At 50.9% G+C, this 20,953-nt stretch overlaps 3 long non-coding RNA genes across 4 annotated transcripts; 1 reads left to right on the forward strand and 2 right to left on the reverse strand.

Moving 5' to 3' along the window:
- The first annotated feature begins 2,139 nt into the window (after positions 1-2,139).
- LOC139075768 (uncharacterized) lies at positions 2,140-5,981 on the forward strand. Its single transcript, XR_011526547.1, has 2 exons — positions 2,140-2,275; positions 3,504-5,981. It is a non-coding gene; the product is annotated as an uncharacterized lncRNA (long non-coding RNA).
- A 5,806-nt stretch (positions 5,982-11,787) lies between these two features.
- On the reverse strand, positions 11,788-13,663 carry LOC139075767 (uncharacterized). Its single transcript, XR_011526546.1, has 2 exons — positions 13,384-13,663; positions 11,788-12,251 (listed from the first exon to the last, which is right to left on the reverse strand). It is a non-coding gene; the product is annotated as an uncharacterized lncRNA (long non-coding RNA).
- Positions 13,664-15,377: 1,714 nt separating this feature from the next.
- Positions 15,378-18,782, reverse strand: LOC139075766 (uncharacterized). Of its 2 annotated transcripts, none has more exons than XR_011526545.1 (3): positions 17,916-18,782; positions 16,460-16,705; positions 15,378-16,277 (listed from the first exon to the last, which is right to left on the reverse strand). It is a non-coding gene; the product is annotated as an uncharacterized lncRNA (long non-coding RNA). The 2 variants fall into 2 exon arrangements; XR_011526544.1 differs by having other exon boundaries at positions 18,045-18,234.
- Between the last annotated feature and the right edge of the window lie 2,171 nt (positions 18,783-20,953).

Below are 20,953 nucleotides of genomic sequence, written 5' to 3' on the forward strand. Positions count from 1 at the left end.
TATCCCAGTCCACTCCTCTTCTACATGGCATGGTTTTGGTGGGGTCCTGTGTTTGGTAGACCTGAGTGTATCTTCTCTTGTACCCTGGACCACCACCCGGGCCCAAGTGCACAGCAGGGGCGGGGCCCAGAAGGAGCACTCAATCAGCATTTGTCGGCTCTCTGCCTGTGATGACTCTTTGAATGCCAGCATTTTAAGATTCTGAGGTTTTTATTATCTATCCTGACCGGTATTGAACCCCTCTGGTCTCTTGATACAAAATTTGTCATTTGCGTGTTTACCACTAGATGGCAGCACCATCTCACAGAATGTCCTTTCCCAGCCCTTAGTATTCCATCCAAAAGCTATTTTTTGAGTCAGGTCTATTTCACTCCTGGAAAATCCAAGTTCACTCCCTGTCCTCACATCCTCCCACCTGCGTGGATCTCTCAGAGAGGATCATCACTGCATTATTTTGTTCCTTCAGTCAGTAGGCAGTACAGATCAAAGGAAGGGCATGGGTAGGTAGATGGAATGTCCAAGGTCATGTACAAAATGATCTGACTGGTCTGCATGGGGAATTTAATTCCTCCCAGCATTTACTGAGCACCTATTATATGTCAGACCTAACACTATGTTCACTTACATGGATACACTGTCCCTGTCACAGATGTGTTGACAAGTACCGAGAGCGAAGAGAAAGTGTAGGCTGTGGTCTTTGGGGATGGAAAAAGGTTTAGAGCTGCCACTGAGAACCAGGGCTGGTATGAGCAGAAACACCCCCACTGGGTTGTTCACGCCACTTGGAAAAGTTAAGTTACAATAGATTCTGATTGCAAAGAAGCTAAAACATGTATGTGGACGAAGCCTTAAAGGTGACATACAAACATGAAATTATAGTTGTGATGCAGTTGAAAAATGATGGTCTGTATGAAATGTTCTCTATACAAACTGTTCTGTCATACTACCATTAAGTATTTTTAAAATTAAAAACATTAGGGGCCGTTCCGGTGGCGTAGTGGTTAAATTCATGCACTCCGCTTTGGTGGCCTGGGGTTTGCAGGTTTGGATCCTGGGCTCAGACCTACACACTGCTCATCAGACCATGCTGTGACAGCGTCCCACGTTCAAAATAGAGGAAGATTGGCACAGATGTTCGCTCAGGGCCAATCTTCCTCACCAAAAAAAATGTAAATAAATAAAATAAAAACATTAGAAAATATACAATTAATGATGCTAGTATGAATTAGACCTTAAGCCAGCCCCCAGACTTATTACACATGCCGTTTGTAGATGAATCAGGTTTGGTGAGAGGCCTGACTGCAGACTGTGTTGGGGTGCTGAAATTGGCAGGAAGACAGAGCGCTTCCATGGGGGGTCGACTGCTTTGTTTGCTTCAAGGTGGAACAAAAGCCTTTTAATCTTCAAATCCAAGAGGCAGGCTGGCCGACATCAAACGCCTCCGTGTGTTCCAGAGCGGCAGAGCCTAATCACACCGTCTCTTTAATTGGCTGTGACTGTCCCTTCCTTACACACAACTCTTTACACAGGCAAAAAAATGGGCTCACTCCTCTTCAAATCTCCCTGTATCAAACAGCCACCAGAACTCACCCCTCCACAAAACAGACGCACGGTCACACACACACACACACAAAACAGCAACAAAATCATTCAAAAAAAGAATAAGAACTTGAGAATAAGACTGCTTAGACTGAACTACGTTGGGGAAAGGCATTATGAAGCTTTCTCCAAACAATGGAAGTGATGACCAGGAAGGGAGAGGCCACAGTGGTGCTGGGGACCCAGGAAACTCTGAACCAGCCAAAGCGTTGTGTGTCAGGACCCTGGTGAAGGAGTCCAGGCTTTATCACCTTCTGTGCCAGTGTGCTTTCTGTTCCTAACACAAGTGTCCTCTGACATATTCCCACCTGGTTGCAGCTGAGCAGAGGAGGGAAGGTTTCCCCCATCCTCACTCTCCTTGGGATGGCTCTCCGGCAGAGCAAGGCCACCCTGAGCCTGTAGCCATGTGGGGATGGGGGCGGAGAGGCATGGGAAGTGATGCATACAACCTGGGTTTGGAAAGAAGGGGGTGGATTGACAGAGCCCAACCGGAGGGAGAGACGGGGGTGGTGGGTGGCGGGAGCGCCGTCTGTGCCTCGCTGCCTGGAGTTTATGCCCTGCCATTAATCCTTAAGGTCTGATTCCAGCAAGCCCTCCAGACATCACCAAAGCTGAGAAAATCCTCTCGCCACCGTTTCTCTTCAAAAAGTCTAAGAAAGCTGAAAGCCCAACAGAGGTAAGAAAACTGCTTTTAAAAAAATGTTATCCCTCTTTTTGCAACACAAGCACCAAAGAGAAATTAAACTGGTTTATTTATTGTCGAGCCTGGAGGATCAGACCAGGGAAGCGGCGCTGTGCAGTTCGGCTCGGTGAACATGTTTGAACATCTCGGAGGAGCGGGTGTTGAGAAGGGGCAGGAGGCTCAGACCCCAGGGTTAAGGTCCAGGCACGAGCTTTAGGAGTTATGTGGCCTCTCAGATCCACAGTTACCTCCTCTGTCAAGTGGGGATAATCTGGTGCCTGTTTCCTAGGCTTGTCATGGAGATGAAAAAATGTGAAGTGCTTAGTGCAGAGTCTGGGGCATTTATTGATGGCTGATCAATGAATTGTGTATATTGATATGCTGCTGGGATGCATTTATTCAACCAAGTCTGATGGATCTCTGAGGACATAAATAAAGATGAGTGAGGCCCAACCTCACCCTCAAAGATAGAATATTTAGTGAACTATTGTGAACCTGAACATGTACATGAGTGTATGTACACCTACATATATCATATTTCATCAGTGCTAAAATGTATTTTTCATATTTTAAAATCTTTAAATTTGGAAAACTTTTCCTTTCTTGGTGGTAAATGAAATAATGGTGTGGCTTATGATCAGTGGAATCTGAGATTTGGTGAAAACCATATAAGCATAAAGACAGAACCGTCAGCTCGCCACCACGGTGCAGGCCCTGCACAGACTCCCAGAACCAGAATCTCAGTACAGGGCACTCAGGATGCTGTCTCTCCTCAGATATGTCGGCTCCCCGACTGCCTTTGGGAGACAGGAGTGGGAGGGGACCTTTGGGGTGATTGGACTGGTCACCTTCTTAGTGTCTGAGGGCTGGGCGGTACCCAAACTCCAGTGCATGAACAAGTCGTGTTTCGAATGCAGGTCCTTGGACCCTGCCCCAGACGATCTGGCTGGGTAGGTCTGGGGCTGGAGCCCCAGCTGATTCAGCCAGCCCTAGGCCCTCCCTGGTGTGGGGATTCTCTGCTTGTGGGGGTCGTCTCAGTCGTGGGTTCAGGAAATGATCTTTCCTTGACACCAGGACACCTGAGTTTGCTTCCAGAGGCTACTGGTCCAGGAGTGGGCTAAAGCTGGCTCATCCTGGCTAGTGTGAAATCAACCATGGGGGCAGTATTTACACCACAGCAATTGGTAGAGCCTGCAAGTCAAGGCTTCTTTTTTTTCTTCAGAGAATCAGTTCACCAGCACACCACTGTGACTTCTTAGCCGGGTGACGTCGAGGAAGGATGTCACTGAAAATCACTCTGAGTCTCTGTCTTTCCGTCTGAAAGGGGACAATTCTATTTCTCACCTCATAGAGCTGTGGTGGATAAAAGAGTCTTCACGAGAAAGCATCTAGCCCAGTGCTAGGCTCTATCAATTTGCAGTTTATTTTTGTTTGCTTCAGAAGTTTCCTACAATGTTTTCTCCTTGGGAACTTGCCAGGAAGAGAGTGAAATGAAATGAACATTCATCATGATGCCATTCAAGTCTCCATGTGGATAATTAGCCTTTAACAATAAGGACAATAGTAATGAACTTTGTGTAACCTTTTACAGTTTAAAAACTGTATTCAGTGCGGCGTAACTTCACGTGGCAGCCACTGCTCTCCCCATTTTTTCAGATGAGGAAACCAAGACTCAGAGAAGTTAAGGGACTTGCTCTGTGTCATGTGACTTGTAAGCGAGGCAGGGACCACAACTTTTGATGTTTTTTTCTTTCTCCCCATCTCATCACAGCAGAGCCTGTGTGAAGAGTCCTGGGTGGGCGAATGGTGTTAAAACAAACCTGCAAGCCCCACAGGTTCCTGCCCAAAGCTTAAAGTTCAGTTGGAAAACTTAAACACCCATAAGGGGAGTCCTTGGGGATGATGACCAAGCGAAGTGGCACAGGGTGCCATCAGCAGATGGTTTGGTGAATTCATTAACACGGACACGTGGAGGGCAGTGCAAGATCATCTCAGACACTTCAAGCTAACAGCCCTGCACTGATGCTCCCCTTGACCACGCTGCTTGCCGTGCCTCCCTTGTTTGCAGGGGAAGCAGAGCTCAGGGCGGGGGCAGCATTGCTGTCTCTTTCCCTTGGCTGCTCCTAGGCTCTCGGTTTTCTCCAAGACAAACACTGAATTCTTGAAAGCTGAGACCGTCCACCCTGGGTGTGAATGCGGATGGTGATTTAGTCTTTGGTTTCTCAAGTATGAACTTTATTGCCCAAGCTGCTTATTGACTTACGAGCTGATTAAAAGGAAGGAAAAAAACCCCTCCCAGTTAAAGACGCGCACTAGACCTTTCCAAAGTTTAAGTAAAGTTGAAATTCAGCAGCCGTTTGGCTGCGGTTAAGGAAAGGGAGTTTGAACCAAACTCAGCCTTCGAATTAAGAAGGTGTTAAAGGGTCCAGCCTTGAAGCTCCAAGGAGTACAATGTCTTCCCTTAAAAAGATCTTTCAAAGTTGATTCCCTCAAGCTTGGGTTTTGCTGAAAAGATAGAAGCAATTATTTGAATAGTTCAAAAATCCAGAAGAGACCTGACCACTAGTTTCTGGAGAGGGTGCTGCATGATGGTCACGATCAGCCGTCCTGATCATGTCACCCACAGGCCACCTGGGCCCACAAGCCCTCAGGGGCTCCGAGCTCTCATCTCTCAGTGAAGGGATGGCTTTTCAGGGCCTCACATGGAGGGCTGGGGCTGAAACTTGCACAGATGTGTTTGGCCAGCACAGAGTTTTGACTTTCCTTCCTTCCTTTCCCTTCCCCAAGTGTGTGTGCCGGCAGGAGGGGCGTGCCACTACAATTCATAATTCCCACTGTTTCCTGATTTTTATACCCATGTCGCACACCCACAGAATAGGAGCCTGTTAAGGACTCTTTCAGCTTTAAAGATTCTATGATTAAGATATTTATGATTCATCCACATTTTGAAATACTAAAATCACTTGTTTGAAAAATATTTGTTGATATGGGAAAATATTCACAATGTAATGCTATGTATAATAATAAGAATGCTGATACTGGAAAGTCATGTATGAAAATATGAACCGTGGGAATCTCGCTGACTTGTGTTTTTTATCTTTCTGTATCACATGACATCGTAATTATTAGTTTCTATCTGACGCCTGGGTGAACTGTAAGCTTTCTGAGTGCAGGGTCTGTGTCTCAAATATTTCTTTTTTTTTTTTCTGAGGAAGATTAGCCCTGAGCTAACTACTGCCAGTCCACCTCTTTTTTGCTGAGGAAGCCTGGCCCAGAGCTAACATCAGTGCCCATCTTCCTCTACTTTATACGTGGGACACCTACCACAGCATGGCGTGCCAAGTGGTGCCATGTCTGCACCTGGGATCCAAACCGGTGAACCCCAGGCCACCGAGAAGTGGAACGTGTGAACTTAACTGCTGTGCCACCGGGCCAGCCCCTCATGTATTTCTTGATTTTTCATAGTGCCAAGAACCAGGTCAGGTATATAGAAGGCACTAGATAAATAGCTGTTGAATGAATTAGTGAGTATTTTTCTGACTTGCATGAGTGGTTGCACAATGAGCATATATTACTTCTATCATCATTGAAGGATAGGGAGAGCAATAAATGTTAATGTAAAAAAGTAAGCTGTAGTCTGATGAAAATTCATATCCTTACATGTTTTTACTAGAAAATAAACAACAATATCAACAACCCACAGAAGTTTGAATATTGTATAAGTGACCAAACGTCGAACAGGGCTTATGCTGTAGCGTCCGTTTAGGAGGAGACACGGTCAAGTCCACGGACCCTCCCCCAGCCATGAGGAGTCTCTATGAGCACGTGGAATCTTCCTCAGAGTCAACGTGGAACCCTGAGCACCCCTGAGAACCTGGACCACCTCTGGGCTGATCTGGCTGGCAGTGGGGGTTGGGGGCTAGATTCTAAACTGGGTAAGCGTTTGGGACTTAGATATTCAACTGAACTAGACTTTTATTTTTAAGGAAGATTATCCCTGAGCTAACATCTGCTGCCAATCCTCCTCTTTTTGCTGAGGAAGACTGGCCCTGAGCTAACATCCGTGCCCATCTTCCTCTACTTTACACGTGGGACTCCTACCACAGCATGGCTTGCCAAGCAGTGCCACGTCCACACCCAGGATCTGAACCGGCGAACCCTGGGCTGGCACACTTAACCGCTGTGCTACTGGGCCGGCCCTGAACTAGACTTTTTATTATAGAATATGGGATTATTTATTAATACCCAAAAGTAACCAGAAAGCTATGGAATCTGCCTGTGGTTTCATGGGAAGAACACGAGTTGCTGGACGGCTGTTCTGAGCCTCGGCTTGCATCTTCCTGAGGCCGTTCATCAAACGAACGGATTCCACTTGTTAAGTGATAAGAACTGCTGCGTCCTCGAAGGAGCCTTGTTGGCTCCTGTGTCCCTGCTTCCTACTAGCCCACTGCCCGGTGCAGTCCGGTTGCTGCTCCTTACATGCCCTGGGCGGTCGGCAAATGTTTGCGGATGGAATGAAAGTGGATCCTCGGATCTGCTGCACTCGGGACATTTGGTGAAGGGCAGAGGAGGGAGAAAGCAGGACCAAGAGGACGCATGCATGTGTGACGACAGCATGGGGGAGGCCATGGTCACGTGCATTGGTGGGAGCCCCAAAACAGATTCAGCCTCTGGGCTCAGATCGGGTGCAGCTGCCACTCCTCAAGGTAACACATCCTGCACCCGGGGCTCCTCCCAGGGTCTCTATTGCCTGTGTGGTATGAGGGTCAGCAATATGGCTTCATGTAAATGAGCCTGGACAGAAACTGTGTCCCATTCCTGGTTCCGCCCACCAGCTTGCACTTGCTAAACGCTTGCTGTTTGATCCATTGATTGGCAGGGCGGGCAAGCTCTCAACCTTGGCTGTACATCAGAGTCACCTGGGCAGTTTTTAAAGCTTCCAATGGTAAGGCTCCACTGGACCAATTGCATCAGAACATCTGGGGGTGGGACCTGGGCGACAGGACCTTTTAAGGCCCCCCCCCATCGTCACCCCCACGGTTGATATCTACCAGCAGCAAAGGTTTGGAGCCAGGGGTACACCTGAACCCTGGCCCTTTCTGCTGCCTACCCTGGGCCTGGCTGACCCCTGAGCGATCCCTGGAACACGGTCCTGGGGTTTAATGAGCTGGCGTGGCAGGGAGACTGCCTCTGGTTGTGCCTCTGGATGTAACCATGGTCACCAGCAGTGCGGGCTCATTGCTCACAAGTGTGATTTACGAGGCAAAAATTTCTCTCTTCATAAAAATGTCCTATGTTCCCGTCACGAAGGGTAATTGAGCCTTTTAGCTTCTGTGTCACAGTCTTCACCCATTTCCTCACGTGCGGGGTGGTATTGCCCATAGGGAATTAAGTCATAGTGTGGGTCAGTGAGTAACAGGCTATGAAACGGACGTCCAGGCCAGGTGACTCAGCCAGGACTCAAGTTCCCGGAGAGCAGCTCTTCCTGTCCCAGTCCCTCAGCTCACCCAGACTGTACCTAGTGGGGCAGCATGGAAGGAAAACTTTGGAATGGCTTTGGGTCCTCGTCTGTGAAAGAGGGTGACTGTATTTACTTCTTGGGGTCCCTGTGAGAGTTCAAGGAGGTCATGAGTGTGGAAGATGTGGTGCCGAGGGGGCAATGGGTCATTTGAGCCCCATGACCACTGCTCCCTTTTCCATTGTCCCCCCCTTTCCCCACTGGACTCCAAACACACGCGCGGATACAATTTTATCTGCAGCAGGAGCTACTCTGAGTAAATGCTCGTGAACTGAATTCCAAACAGCTGAAGTAGGGCCTGCGCTAACACTGTTGGAGGATTTCAGGCCCATTCCCTTTGCCTGCCAAGAGGCCCTTGTCCTCTCTTTAGGGCACACAGTCCAAATGAAGGGCTCTCTGCATACCTGAGATGGGAGCCCCCAGAGTGACTGCATGGTCCTCATAACCTCCTAGGTTGTCTTCTCGCCTCATCTACAACCCCATGTAGTAGTTAGATCTGGGAATAAAATACATATCATTCTTCCCACTGACAGATGAGGAAAGGGGGCTCAGAGAAGCTAAGCTGGTTCCTCTGTTCTCACCATTTTCCTAGCTCTGCGCCCAGTGGATGACCCTCTGCCCCCAGGCCCTCTGCACTTGGGGAAGTTCTCCTGGGAGCAGAGTCTTGGAGAGAGAGAACTCTGGCGTTGGGATCCTCCCTCCCCAGGGTCAGGGTACAGAGCTCAGAACTCCTAGGACTGGAGATGGGGGAGCAGGGTCCCCAGGAAGAGAGAAGACGAGGCTTGAGGAGCTGGGGTTGGTCCAGACTGGGTCCACCGCTCCAGTGCAGCAAAAACACCAATTCACCTGTAAAAAAATGACCAATTGTTGACAAACCCGTGGGTTTTGTCTTCTGGAAAGAGCGCTAGAGAGGAGCCAGAGACGCCTGTATTGCAACTTCAGGTCTGCAACTATTCCCGTGGTGGTCTCAGGAGACGCAGCAGGAGTGTTGGGGAGAGTGTGTGAGAGGTAGTCAGGGACACAATCCTGCCTCTCCCGCTTACCAGCCAGGTGATCTTGGGCCCAGTTACCTAGACTCTCGTGCCTCAGGGTTGCCATCTGTAAAGTGTGATAATAGTAACTATCTCAATGGGCTGTTATGAGGATTAATTGAGTTAATACATAAAAAGCACTTGGAAAGTTTCTGTCTCAGAGCAAACACCATGTGTGTGTCTGCTACCCTCCTGATGTCCATGAAGGGGCAGGCACATGGCAGGTACTCTGTGCTCAGTGAATCTGAATTTATCGGTCCTTTTCTAGAGAGCAGAGGACAGCAGAGCCCTCTGACTCTAGATGCCCCTCCCACAGTTCCACTTTCCACATCCGTGACCCAGCTCTGCACAGTGGAGGTGGGCAGCAACGTTCAGGCAGCCCAAACCAGGGCTCAGGTTTAATTTGATCAGGTATCGAGGACATTCTGCACCTGCATTTTGTTTGTTTGTTTGTTTGGTGGTGTTCGGCTAATCTGATATGGATGCAATACTGTATTATTTCCTTTTTAATTTGCATTTCCCAGAATTCCGGTTCTAACTCCACCGCTGTATTTACTTCACGTCCCTTCTAACCTCAACCCAGAGGCACACGTGAGTTTGACTAGCATGTGACGAGCCTTACAGGTCACAAAGCACCCTCAGACACAAGAGCTACTGCAGTCCTCCGGACCAGGAGCGGAGTTCGGTCATTGTCCTACTCCAGGGACATGGGAAGTGAGGCTAAAGACGTTAAATGATGGCTGAGATGCAAGTGTCCTTGAAGATGGATCTTCTAAGGTCCCAGCCTGTACCATTCTTTCCACCGAGACACCTGTGCACCTGATTTTTAACAGTCCACAAAGTTGCACATCATACATTCTTTTCCTACTCAATGTTATTTCAGAAATACGGTTCCCTTTTTTTCACTGTCATTCTGGTTATCCTTTGAATGGCTGCATAATATAACATTTTACCATAATTTACTCATCAGCCTCAGGTCATTGCTCATTTAGGACATTCTGGTCTCGCTGTATGAGAAGCAATGCTACTGTCATCTTTTGGGGCCAGACCACTTTTATTCCTCTGAATTATTTTTGTACAGCGAATTCACAAGAATGGGATTAAGGACTCAATGAGTATGAACATCTTGATGACTCTTGATTCACCTTGGTATTTTTGACCTCTAAAAGAACCAGAACTATTTACTCATTATCTATCCATGTATGCATTCATTGCTTTGTTTAGCCAGTGAGCCACCCATCCGTCCATCCATGCACCCATCTACCCATCCATCCACCTATCCACCCACCCATCCACCCACCCATCCACCCATCCACACATCCATCCACGCATTCATCCCATCCATCCATCCATCCATCCATCCATCCATCTATCCATCCATTCAATGTATACTTCATTTCCTCTGAGCCTTAAATACATTGCAGAAGTCCCAGAGAGACTGTGTGTTCTGGTGGATTGGTGGATGTGGGTATAGTGGAGGCAGTTTCCGCCCCACCCTCCATTCTATCCCCAAGTTTCTACCCTTTTCTTAGACCAGCCTCTGCTGCTCCTCTGGCTCCCCCTGAGCAACACGTTCCCAGGCTCTGTCCCCCTCGCACCGACCACCCCCCCCAACTGCCCTCAGCTGACTCCCTGCTTGATGCTGGAAGTCCTGGCTCCCTCGGCTTCCCTGTGCTTATTTTGGAAGGCCTGGCTGTTTAACTGCAGCCGCTGGAGTCATTTGGTTCCAGCTGTTTCCCCAGGGCCTGGCTGGTCGAGGGTCTGTGCCGGAGACAGTCAGCCTGAGTCAGGGGAGGTCAGGTCCCTGGGGGAGAGAGAGGCCAGCAGTAGCTCTGGGACATCCTCAAAGGCCAGTGGCCTGTTGTGGGAGACTTGAATGTGGGTGAGCTTGGCTCCAGCCTCCCCATGGAAGGTCACAAGATGCTTCTGAGATGTTCTGCTCCCTCCTGCCTGCAGCCTGTGGCACACCAACCCCAGGCTGTCACAGTGTGTGTGTGTGTGTGTGTGTGTGTTTGGGGACGTTAGGAAACACTGGAGGGAATTCTTTTTTTTCTCCAAGAGAATCTTGACGAGTTTTTTTTAAAGTTAAAAAACCCTCTGTTTATTAAGTAAAATATTGCTGTGGTAGAAAGTACAGATAACCAATAAAAACAATTCTCTCAAATCCCACATCTAGCACTGTGTGCGCTAACATAGGGTGTGCACCCTTTGAAGGGGACCAGTGTGGTGCAGGGGCTTGGCCGGGTCAAGGATGGGATGAAGCTGGAAGGTGTGGGTTAGAGCCAGATTGTGCAGTGTCTCCAGGAGCCATAAGGAGAGAGAGCGCAGGCCTTGTCCTCAGACCTGGGGTCAGAGCTTGACTCTGGCCATTTCCTGGCTATGTGATCATGGAGAAGTCACCCAACTTCTCTGAACCTTCACTGGCTCATCTGTCAAACGGGAACAATAATATCTACCTTGTGGGATTAAATGAGAATGAGCGTGTCTCGTGCCTGGCACGTGGTAGGAGCTGTTCCATAGGTGTCAGTCCTCCTCAGCGAGTTTGGCTTTTCTCCTATGAAGCCCTATTGTAAGCAGGGGAGGGAAAAATCTATTTCTTATGACAGATTGAAACCCATTTGCAGGATCCTAGGACCTCGCGCCGCTGAGGGGTGAGGGCATGTGCGCTCCTGTAGGCTGCTGGAGAGCAGCGAGTTTGGTTGGTACAATCTTTTCTTGGGGAGCAGTTAGGTGCTAGGCATCAAAAAATCTTAAAAACCCCAGTGCCTCCCCTTTAGCTGAGCAATGCCACTGTGAGGAACTCATCCGAGGGAGAGCATAGGTCAAGACGCGTGGACAGCGGTATTCATGTGTAGTGTTCTGTTCAATGTAAAAACGACAAATAAGTAAATGTCCAACAACAGGGCACGTGTATCTAACTCTGACATTCTTACAGTGGAAACACTGCCAGCAACTAATGAAGCTTTAGATCTAGGTTTATTAACATGAAAAAAATGTTGGTAACATACTGTTGAATGAAAATAACAGGTTACAAAAGACAGGATGTACAGTTTGATTTCACATTGGTAAAAACGTATCTATTTGTTTAGAAAGTGTTGGGGAGATTTCAAAGGCTCTCGTCCTGCGTTTAAGACACCCTCGATTCCTTAAGCTGAGCTCCCTGAAGCCAGCCCCAGGGGGCGTTAGTAACTGGTAGCCAAACATCATAACCCAGCCAGAAGCAAGCCCTGCTGCTTGCAGGGTTCATGTTCTCCAGGATGCTCCCACAGAGAACAGATGCCTCCTGCCTCAGTTTCCCCAGGATAGGGTCAGGGGACACATCTGAAGGAGACCAGCTGCTCTCCACCCCATAAGCCGAGGGGATTCAGGCTTCCACAGAGGCAGGAGACACCAAGGTTAAACCTGGCTCTTTTCACCAACCCTGTAGGGAACAGAGAGGTCAAGGTCAACACTGGCCTTGGGACATCAGCTCAGCAGTGTTTACGCAGCACCCGTTGCGTGAGACACACTGTGCTTGGTGTACAAACAAGCCACAGCTCCTTTGAGGAGGTTGGGACACAAAATCCCACCTCAGTGTGACTGGTGAGAAGACAGGGGGTGACCCAGAGGAGGAAGGGGTGCCCTGCGTCAGGGAGTAGGGAAAGGAGGTAACCCCTGGGCTGGTCCTGTGGGACGAGGACAGGGTGTGGGTGGGCAGGTGTGGGAGCAGGGGAGTAGCAGGTGTGGGGAGAGGCCCAGAAGGGCTGTGTGCTTCAGGAAGCCTCTTCCCTCTCGGCTCCTCTGGGCATCTGCTTCCTTCTTCTCTCTCCTGCAGCTGCTTTCTCTGCTCTCCAGCCCAGAGTGGGGAAAACAGCCACCCAGAGCCCCAGCACTATATGGCTTCTGGTCAGGGGAACAGTTGGACCGAGGCTGGAATCTTAGTCCCAATTCCCATTTCCCAGTCCTGTGTCCCCTCCTGGTCTTGTAAACTGTGTCTGGGTGTGGGGGCAGGGGACAAGGTCGGACAAGGTCAACAAGTGGTGGGTGGAGGGCAGTTGGTTCCCAGGCAGAGGGAGTGGAATGGATGCAGAGCTGAGCAGATGGGGCCTACATTCCCACCGCACCTCGAAGGGAGGGGCTCCGCGGCTGACGCCTGTGCAGTCCATGGCCCTCTTATCTCTAAGACACAAGCTTGTGAAGGCTAGTCACTTTTTTCTTTTTTAAAAAATTTATTTTATTGAAGTCATATTGATTTATAACATTGTGTAATTTCAGGTGTACATTATTATACATCAGTTTCTATATAGACTGCATCGTGCTCACCCCCAATAATCCAGTTTTTATCTGTCACCATACCTGTCTACCCCTTTACCCCTTTCACCTTCCCCCCACCCCCTTCCACTTTGGTAACCACTAATATAAGGAGGACAGTCATTTTTACCCCAAATGTGTTGGGAAACAGTAATTTTCAAGGCACGTGCTGCCCCACGTGCACTCAAGGGGGTCCAAGCACTCACGTCCACACACGCACACACACACCGCACACACGCATGCACACACGTAGACTCACATACCTGGAGCGAGACGAGAAAAGTCAACTTCTCCTGCAGCCTGACTGCTTCCTGCCCGGGCCATCAGCACAAACAATGCGGTGACTCATCACCTGTGACTCACGCCGCTGCGGGGCCTCAGATCCTGCCTGCAAAGGGCGAATGTCTCCTTATTCGCCCTTTATGTCCTCAGAGATGGAGGGTCCCCCAGCCTGGCCTCCACCTCCAGCCCAGGTGAGCCTGGAGGGGAGCAGCTTGGTAATTTAGAAGGTGGGGGAGTGTCCCAGAGAAGATCACCTGATCTGTGCCGTGGGGGGTGTTACTGTACAAAAGGATTTACGGAAGATGTGTTTCAACACAGCGTTCCCCACTGGGCATTCAGAATAGGGTATGATTTCCCAAAAACCCATTTCCTTGGCATCTTTTCAGGAATCTGTTGATTGTGCAAAGTGAGGTTGGAGTGTTGGGAGTGAGGAATATCCTGGTGGCGGGGAGAGCAGAAATTTCCAGTTGAAAAGTCAGAGAAGATCTTGGATTGTAGGGGCCACTTCCTACCACCACCTCCAACACAGTCACATCACTGATTCCCTGATATCATCTGTTCCCTCCTCTGCTCCTCCCTTACCTTCCTCCTCACCTGGCCCCGGGCTCAGGGCTGGAGGCTGCTGGGAGAGGCTGCTCTGGTGCTTGTGGGCAGCTTGATTCCCTTCAGCTGTGCCTGAGTACATTGCTCCAGAGGATCAAATTCCTCTCTGCCACCAGGGTTTGTCAAGCGTTCGCTGTGGGCCCTGCGATGTTCGAGGGTAATGCGGGGATGCAAGAGGCTGGCCGTTTAGCCAAGAGCCAAGAGTCACACGTGGGGTACCTAGGGAAGGGAGGCTTTAAATTCTCATCCTGGAGTGGAGGTGTGGAGAAAGACTGGCAATTGAGGGCCAGGCTTCAATTTAGAAAAGACGTTGCAGCATTCTAGAGCAGGTTCCACAGTTTCTGGGCAGCTAGATACCCAAGTATGAGGTTAGTAGCCACCTATGGTTCTGGGGGATGGTGTGTCTGGGTATTCTGATCCATCTGGGCCTGGGCTCCAGTCCTGTGGGCACATGGAGCTGTGTCACCTTCTGCCATGGTCATAGAGACAAAGAGCCTGGTAGTCGCTTGACGAAGTGGTGGTGTTGGCTGCAGTGGGGGGGTGGCAGTGCCTAAATTTGCATACTAAGCCTGTGGCCCTAGGAGAATTAAGATCTGCTCTTGAACAATCTGCTCTCTCTGAGGATTTAAGTTACTGAAACAAATCAGGGTGTACCAGGTAGTCCTGGGACTGAGACCCAGGGGCATGGAAGGTCTTCAACATCTCTGAGATAACATTTGGAGGGTAAAAGGAGATGAAAGCAGGGCTGGCCCTGTGGCATAGTGGTTAAGTTTGGTGCACTCCACTTTGGCAGTCCAGGTTCACAGGTTTGGCCCTGGGCATGGATCTACATCACTCATCAGCCAAGCTGTGCTGGTGACCCACATATAAAGTGGAAGAATATTGGTACAGATATTGGCTCAGGGCTAATCTTCCTCAAGAAAAAAAGAGGAAGATTGGCAATAGAAGTTAGTTCAGAGCTAATTTTCCTCAGCAAAAAAAAAAAAAAAAAAAAAAAGGAGATGAAAGCAGTGGGCTTGCCCAGTTGACCAAGAGTTAGGAGGATGCTCTAGGCTGGTGTCTACCTAATTAAAGAATTTCAGAACTGGGAGTTGAAGTCCAGCCTGGCATGAAGCCCATGGCCTACTGTGACTCTGGGAAATGTCTCCTATGTAACCTTGAGGACCCACTGCCCAGCCAGTGGCTTTGGTGAGCACACCCCCCAGCAGAGGTAAGGATCAAAAGTTTTTATAATTTGAATGAAAATTATAAGGACTATGAATTTATTCTGTGTCTCAAACTGGTCAAGTGGGACATCCTTGTTGCTCACACCATGTATCAGTTAGGATGGGCTAGATTATGCAACAGTAACAAACAGCTCTAAACATTGCAGTGGTTTAAAACAACAAAGTTTTAATTTTTGCTCACAATTACACATCATCACAGATCTGCAGGGGCTCAGTCTGTTGCAGTCAGGGACCCAGGCAGCCATTATTGGGAGCTTAGATAGTTGTCATGGAAAAGTACATACTGACTTTAAAACTATCTTCCTGGAAGTGACACTCACCATTTCCACTCACATGGCCAGTCACGTGGCCCCACCTGAATTCAGGTGGGCGGGGATGTACACCTCTTCCAAGTGTCCAGAAGGAGAGAGAGCCAGAGCTTTTGTGATCGGTCTCAATGATGTCCACACACAACCGGAGGACGTGGCATGTGGCAGCTTTCTGGTACAAACTTTATTTGCCCCAGGAATTCTGGGAAGGGAGGTAGCACCACGGCAAGATTCAGGGAAGTCTTCCTGGAGGAGGCGAGATCTGAGGTTAGACTTGGAGGACGGCCAGCTTCAGAGGTACTGAGCTGGACAGAAGGAGGATGAGATCAGAGGGAACAGCCCGAGACAGCAGGTTGGGAAGGAGACGGTCCTGTACCAATGCCTCCTTCCAGCCCTGGGCTCTCCAAGCTCCAGGACTCACAGAGGGGAGGGAAGAAAGAAGGGCTGGGGTCAAGCAGAGACGAAAATTCTGGCGGCTGCCAACCAGATCAGGAGAGGAGACAGGGCGGAGTCCCCTCTGCCCTCGTCCTCAGCTGCAGGCTCAGCACCTGCCATTGCAGGAGCCCTCGCCTCCCACACCCACGCTCGCCTCCAGGCACAGGGGAGTTGCCTCTTCAGAGAGGGGGTGTCTGGCCAGATCTGTGGCTGTGCTGTCGGTACATTATTGACTCTCCTCCAGCCAGTGGGCCCCAGGGCCCCATGGTCAGGCCATCCTCAGAACCGAATAAAGGAACTCATCTGAGAGAAAGAGACAGGAGGCAATGAGTCCTTCGTTGCTCTGCTAGTCAGTCAGTTAGAAAAAGCAGCCTCTGAGGGGCTCCCGTATAATTCTCTGGAGTGAGCAGTGTAAGGAGTCTGGAGAGATGGGGAGACAGGGCCTTGCTTGGGGATGTCCCATTTGGAGGAGCTGCCAGCCTTACCTTTGAGACAGCCATGGGCAACGCCTTCAGGCCTCTCAGGTCTGAAACGGAAGATGGAACTTCTCCCCTTCCTGTTGCCCATCCTTCATAGCAATTAGTTCACACTTGACACAGGAGCCCAAGGTGGACAGAGGAGTCTGGAGCTTTGCACTCCTCCCAGGTGGAGCCACTCCCAAGAGAAGCCTTAAATTTGGCCTTATCTGTCAGGTTTTGCAAGGCCTAAATGAGCCCTTTGATGAGAAAGTGCTAAATAACAAAAACAGCATTAATTACAGATCATTTAAAAACCAGGGCCCACAGATTGCTTGTTGTGATGTCAAGGTCCCAGGAATGGTCCATAGACTGGGCCTCCCCCTGCCCCTGGCGACGGTCAGCCTGTGCCAGACCCTGGGAACAGGAAGTCTCCTGCAGGGCCAGCTTCGGGGGAGAAAACAGGACCACAGGGCAGAGGTGAGGAATAAAGGAGAGGCCATGGGACCACTGGGCTGGGGGCTGGGGTGGGGCAGGAGGGGGATGGAGAAGAAGCCAGGAACTGGGAAAGAGAAATCAGGTACAGCACCCCTCGGTAAAGTTGATGGAAGGGGCCCAGTAACGTGTCCCAGGAAGCGATGGAACAAAGTTATGGTATCCAGGTAGAAATCTTGTATCTAGAAATCTTGTTGTCTAGAAATTCTTGTATTTCCATGAGGACTGTGGCAGGAGACTGAACTTGCAGTGAAATGTGTGCGTTTCAGATACATAGGGACAAATGAAGAAAAAAATGGAGAACATGGCAGCCTGAAGCGGAAGGCCAGCCTCCTCAGCCTCAGGACCCGAGGGGCCCCCACCCTCTGCCTGGAGGTGTCTCGCACACCTCCTGGGGGCTGTGGATGTGGCCGTGGGGAAGGTGGGGCTGGGCGGGGAGAGAGGCTGGCCTGCAGAGCACAAACAGTTCCTGGCATTGGGCAGCGAGGCCCGCCATCTCTCTGTGGACCACACACAGGGCCAGGCTTTGTCACACCCCGCCCCCCGTTTCAAGAACTGTCTGTTTACAGCAAAGAGCAATATGATTCTTCCCCAGAGTGGGGCCCATGGTGGCAGAAGGAATAGGACAGCCTCTGCCCCCAAAACTGTCCCCTACCTTATCTGGTCCAATCAGCATGGGACCCACCCCGGGGGTTGACTGGGGGAGGCTGGCTTTGGATCCGGCCAGGAGGGGAGGTGGTCTTCATCCCTGCTCAGACCCCCTGGGGGGCCGAAGATCAGGACTCTAGTGCTCAGGCTTCACAAAGGAGCACTAAGACTAACAGCAATAATAATAGTAATAATAGGAGCTACTCGTTGCTGTTGAGCACTTGGCTCTGCTCTAAGTACTCTGAGCTAGAAGTCCTCACTACAACCCTGCTCCTACCCTCCCCACCCTTCACTCCCCATGTTACCGACAGGAAGGCAGGCACTGAGAGGAGAAGGAACTTGCCTGGGGTCACAGGGCAGGAGGAGGAACAGCTGGATTCCAAGGCTGACGGTTAGGCTCCCTCAGGCCTGTGCTCCAACCCCAACAGGAACTGATGGGAGGGAATGTTACCCTTGGAGGACCGGTCCTTACCTCCAGCAGATGCTGCCAAACTCCAGCTGGGCACTGTGTGGGCTATGGGCTGTACACCGGGCTCAGGAGGCTGGGCAGAGGGATCTCGGGGGTCCAAGTGTCGACAGAGCATGGGCCCGAGGGTGGGGGTGGGAGGAGTTGGGAGTGGGGGCAGGGTTAAACCAACAGCAAACGCAGGCCCATTTGGTCTATAAACAAACATAAGTGAGCCGCAGTGGGGCAGAAACAGTGTCCTGGAGACAGACCGGCTTTCGTGTTTTGTGTTTTGAATAAGTTGCCAAAACACCCTGAGTGAGGCCAGGAGAGGGTGGGCTCAGGGCTGTTCCTGACAGACGCTCACTTGGGCCCCAGTGGCCCACGGTGTCTGAAACGTCTGGACACAGTGTAAGTTCCAAAGAAGAAAAATTCCCCTAGCCGCTGGAGTGGGGGATGCTGGGAGCGGGCAGGAGGGAGTCCCTCAAACTCAGGCAGGTGCTGCCCATCAGAGAGGACTCAGAGGTCTCCTGGGACTCTGTCCCGGAGGGCACACAACAGGCTGGACCTAGGAGGCCGGAAAGGTGGGCCCCAGGCTTGGCCATGCCCTGCCCCTTGGGGGACCTTGGGCTGGTCACTGCCCCTCTGGGCCTCATCAGTGCCATGGGCCCATGGACTCTGACTATGGCTATTATCAGGATTCCTCTTATCATTGGAGCCCTTCCTGGGAGCCCTGCCGGAGCATCTCGCCTCCTCCTGGCTTCTGTGGGCAGGGGCACCCCGACACCCCTGTGTAAAGTCGCGTTTCTCATTCTCAGCTCTATAGACATTTGGGCTGGATGGTTCTTTGTTGTGGGGGCCTGTCCTGAGCACCTCAGCATGTTTAGCAGCATCCCAGCCTTCTACCCATGAGAAGCCAGTAGCCCCTGCCCTTCAACACTACAACCAAAACCATCTCAAGACTGACAAATTGTCCCCTGGTGAGAACCACAGGTCTAGAGGGAGGGCTCTGGTCGAGGGGAGCCTCGGGACAGGAAGTTGCTGGACTGGCAGGACTTTGGGTGGGTCCCCTCATCTCTCACCAGGTCCTCAACTTCCTGCCTCTTGTCATGGGAACCAGAACTCTGGGCCTCTGAGGCAGAGGGAGGAGGAAGTTTGTTTGGGATCCAGAAAGCTGCTTTAGGTCAGGTTGGGTGGGCTGGGGGTCCCAGACTCTCCCACCAGGAGGGTCCTAGGAGGGAGGGTGTGGTCAGGGAAGGTGGCAGGGAGCCCAGCTTTGTTTCCTCGGAGAACAGCATCATTGTGCAAAAATGATCCGCACCTATAGTATGGAACGCACCTCACTGTCTCTGGCACCTTGGCGAGTCTTCCTTCCCCAGCCGCCTTCTGGTGGTTTCCACTCCTTCTGCCTCTCTCTCCTGGATGGCTGCTGATTCCACACCCTCCTCTCCATTCCTACCATCACACCATCGTCCAGCCCTCCTTGCTTCTTACTGGGGCTATTGCAATAGCTCCCAATAGCTTTCCCTGCCCCTATTCTCTCCCAGCACCCCCCGCCACCTCCCCCGATTGGTCCTCCACAATGCAGTGTTTTTCCTGAGAAACAGATCTTCATGTCATATGCTCCTGCCTGAAACCTTTCAGTGGCTCCCTACAGCCCTCAGGATGAAGCTCAAGTTCTGTAGGCTGCCCACCAGGCCTTCACGCTTTGCCCTCCCTCACAGCCTCAGCCTCATCCCTCATGTTCCTCTCCTCTTCATATTCATCCCATTTCAAACCCTGGCAATGCTCCCATGGACTATACTGTTTGATACCTCCATGCGTTTGCACAGTCTATTTCCTCACCTAGAGGGTTTTTTGTGCTTTGGTTTGCTTGTTGAACTCCTATTCACCCTTCAAAACCCAGTTTAGGAACCATCTCTTCTGTGAAACTTTCCCTGAGCTCCCTGGCCGAGTGAACTGTTTCCTTCCCTGACCTGCTCTCTTACCCTTGTCTCAGTGAGGTTTTATTGTCTGTCTCCCCTACTAGACTAAGAATTCCTGGAGGGAAGTTCCTTGAGCTCAATGATGCCCAGCACAAAGCCAGGCAATGGCCCAGTCAATGTTTATTGAGTTGAATTTAATTCAGAGGCAGAAGGAGATGAAATTCAGCCCCTGTTAAGAAGGCAGAGGCCTCTGCTCAAGCAGTCCTGACTTGCTGAGGGAGACAGCTGCCCTTTCTTACCGCGGGAGCTTCAGGACACCCAAATATAAACCAACGTAGGAGTACACAACAAGCTGGTAATGTGGCACCAACTGGTTCCAAAAGTGGAATTCTAGAACGTTGAAGTTGAAAGGGGGCTCTTGTTTACAGGCAAGGAAACTGAGGCCCAAAGAAGTGACATGCCCTCGCCTGCCACATCCAGATGGTTAGTGTCTCAACCGGGGCAAGAAGGCAGGTCCCTGCAATCCCTGTTTGGGGACTGTGCTGCCTCAGAAAGCAAGCCAACCCCTCTGAGCAGTAGCCCCGACTCTGAGGAGCTGCAGGGTGGGGCTGAGCCTCTGCCCCTTCCCCGCTGGGTGCTCATCTGCACGTGGGAACGTGGCGCCTGTCCCCAGGGGGTCCGGGCCGTGTCCCGCAGCACAGCACCCACCCGCACACAGTAGATCTGCACAAGAGGCAAGTCCCTCCTCCCGCTCTGCATGGGGAAGGTGCCAGCACTGAGGCCACGCAGTTCAGAATCAGGAAGTTTGTCAGAGGCGAGGAGCCAGAATTTACGACAGGAACTGCTGTTTCCTGAGAACGCTGTGTTCCCGGAGGCCTCTCCTCCTCTCTCTTCAGAGCCCCGTCCGCCCCCACCCGCCCCCACACAGTCGCCCATTACTGCAGGTTCAGCCTCTGCTTCCAAATGTGCATCCCCAGCTGCACCTCCCTCCTGGGGACCCGCCCCACATTC

Source organism: Equus przewalskii, chromosome 14 (genome assembly GCF_037783145.1).
Source record: "Equus przewalskii isolate Varuska chromosome 14, EquPr2, whole genome shotgun sequence".
In the NCBI taxonomy this organism is placed as follows: domain Eukaryota; kingdom Metazoa; phylum Chordata; class Mammalia; order Perissodactyla; family Equidae; genus Equus; species Equus przewalskii.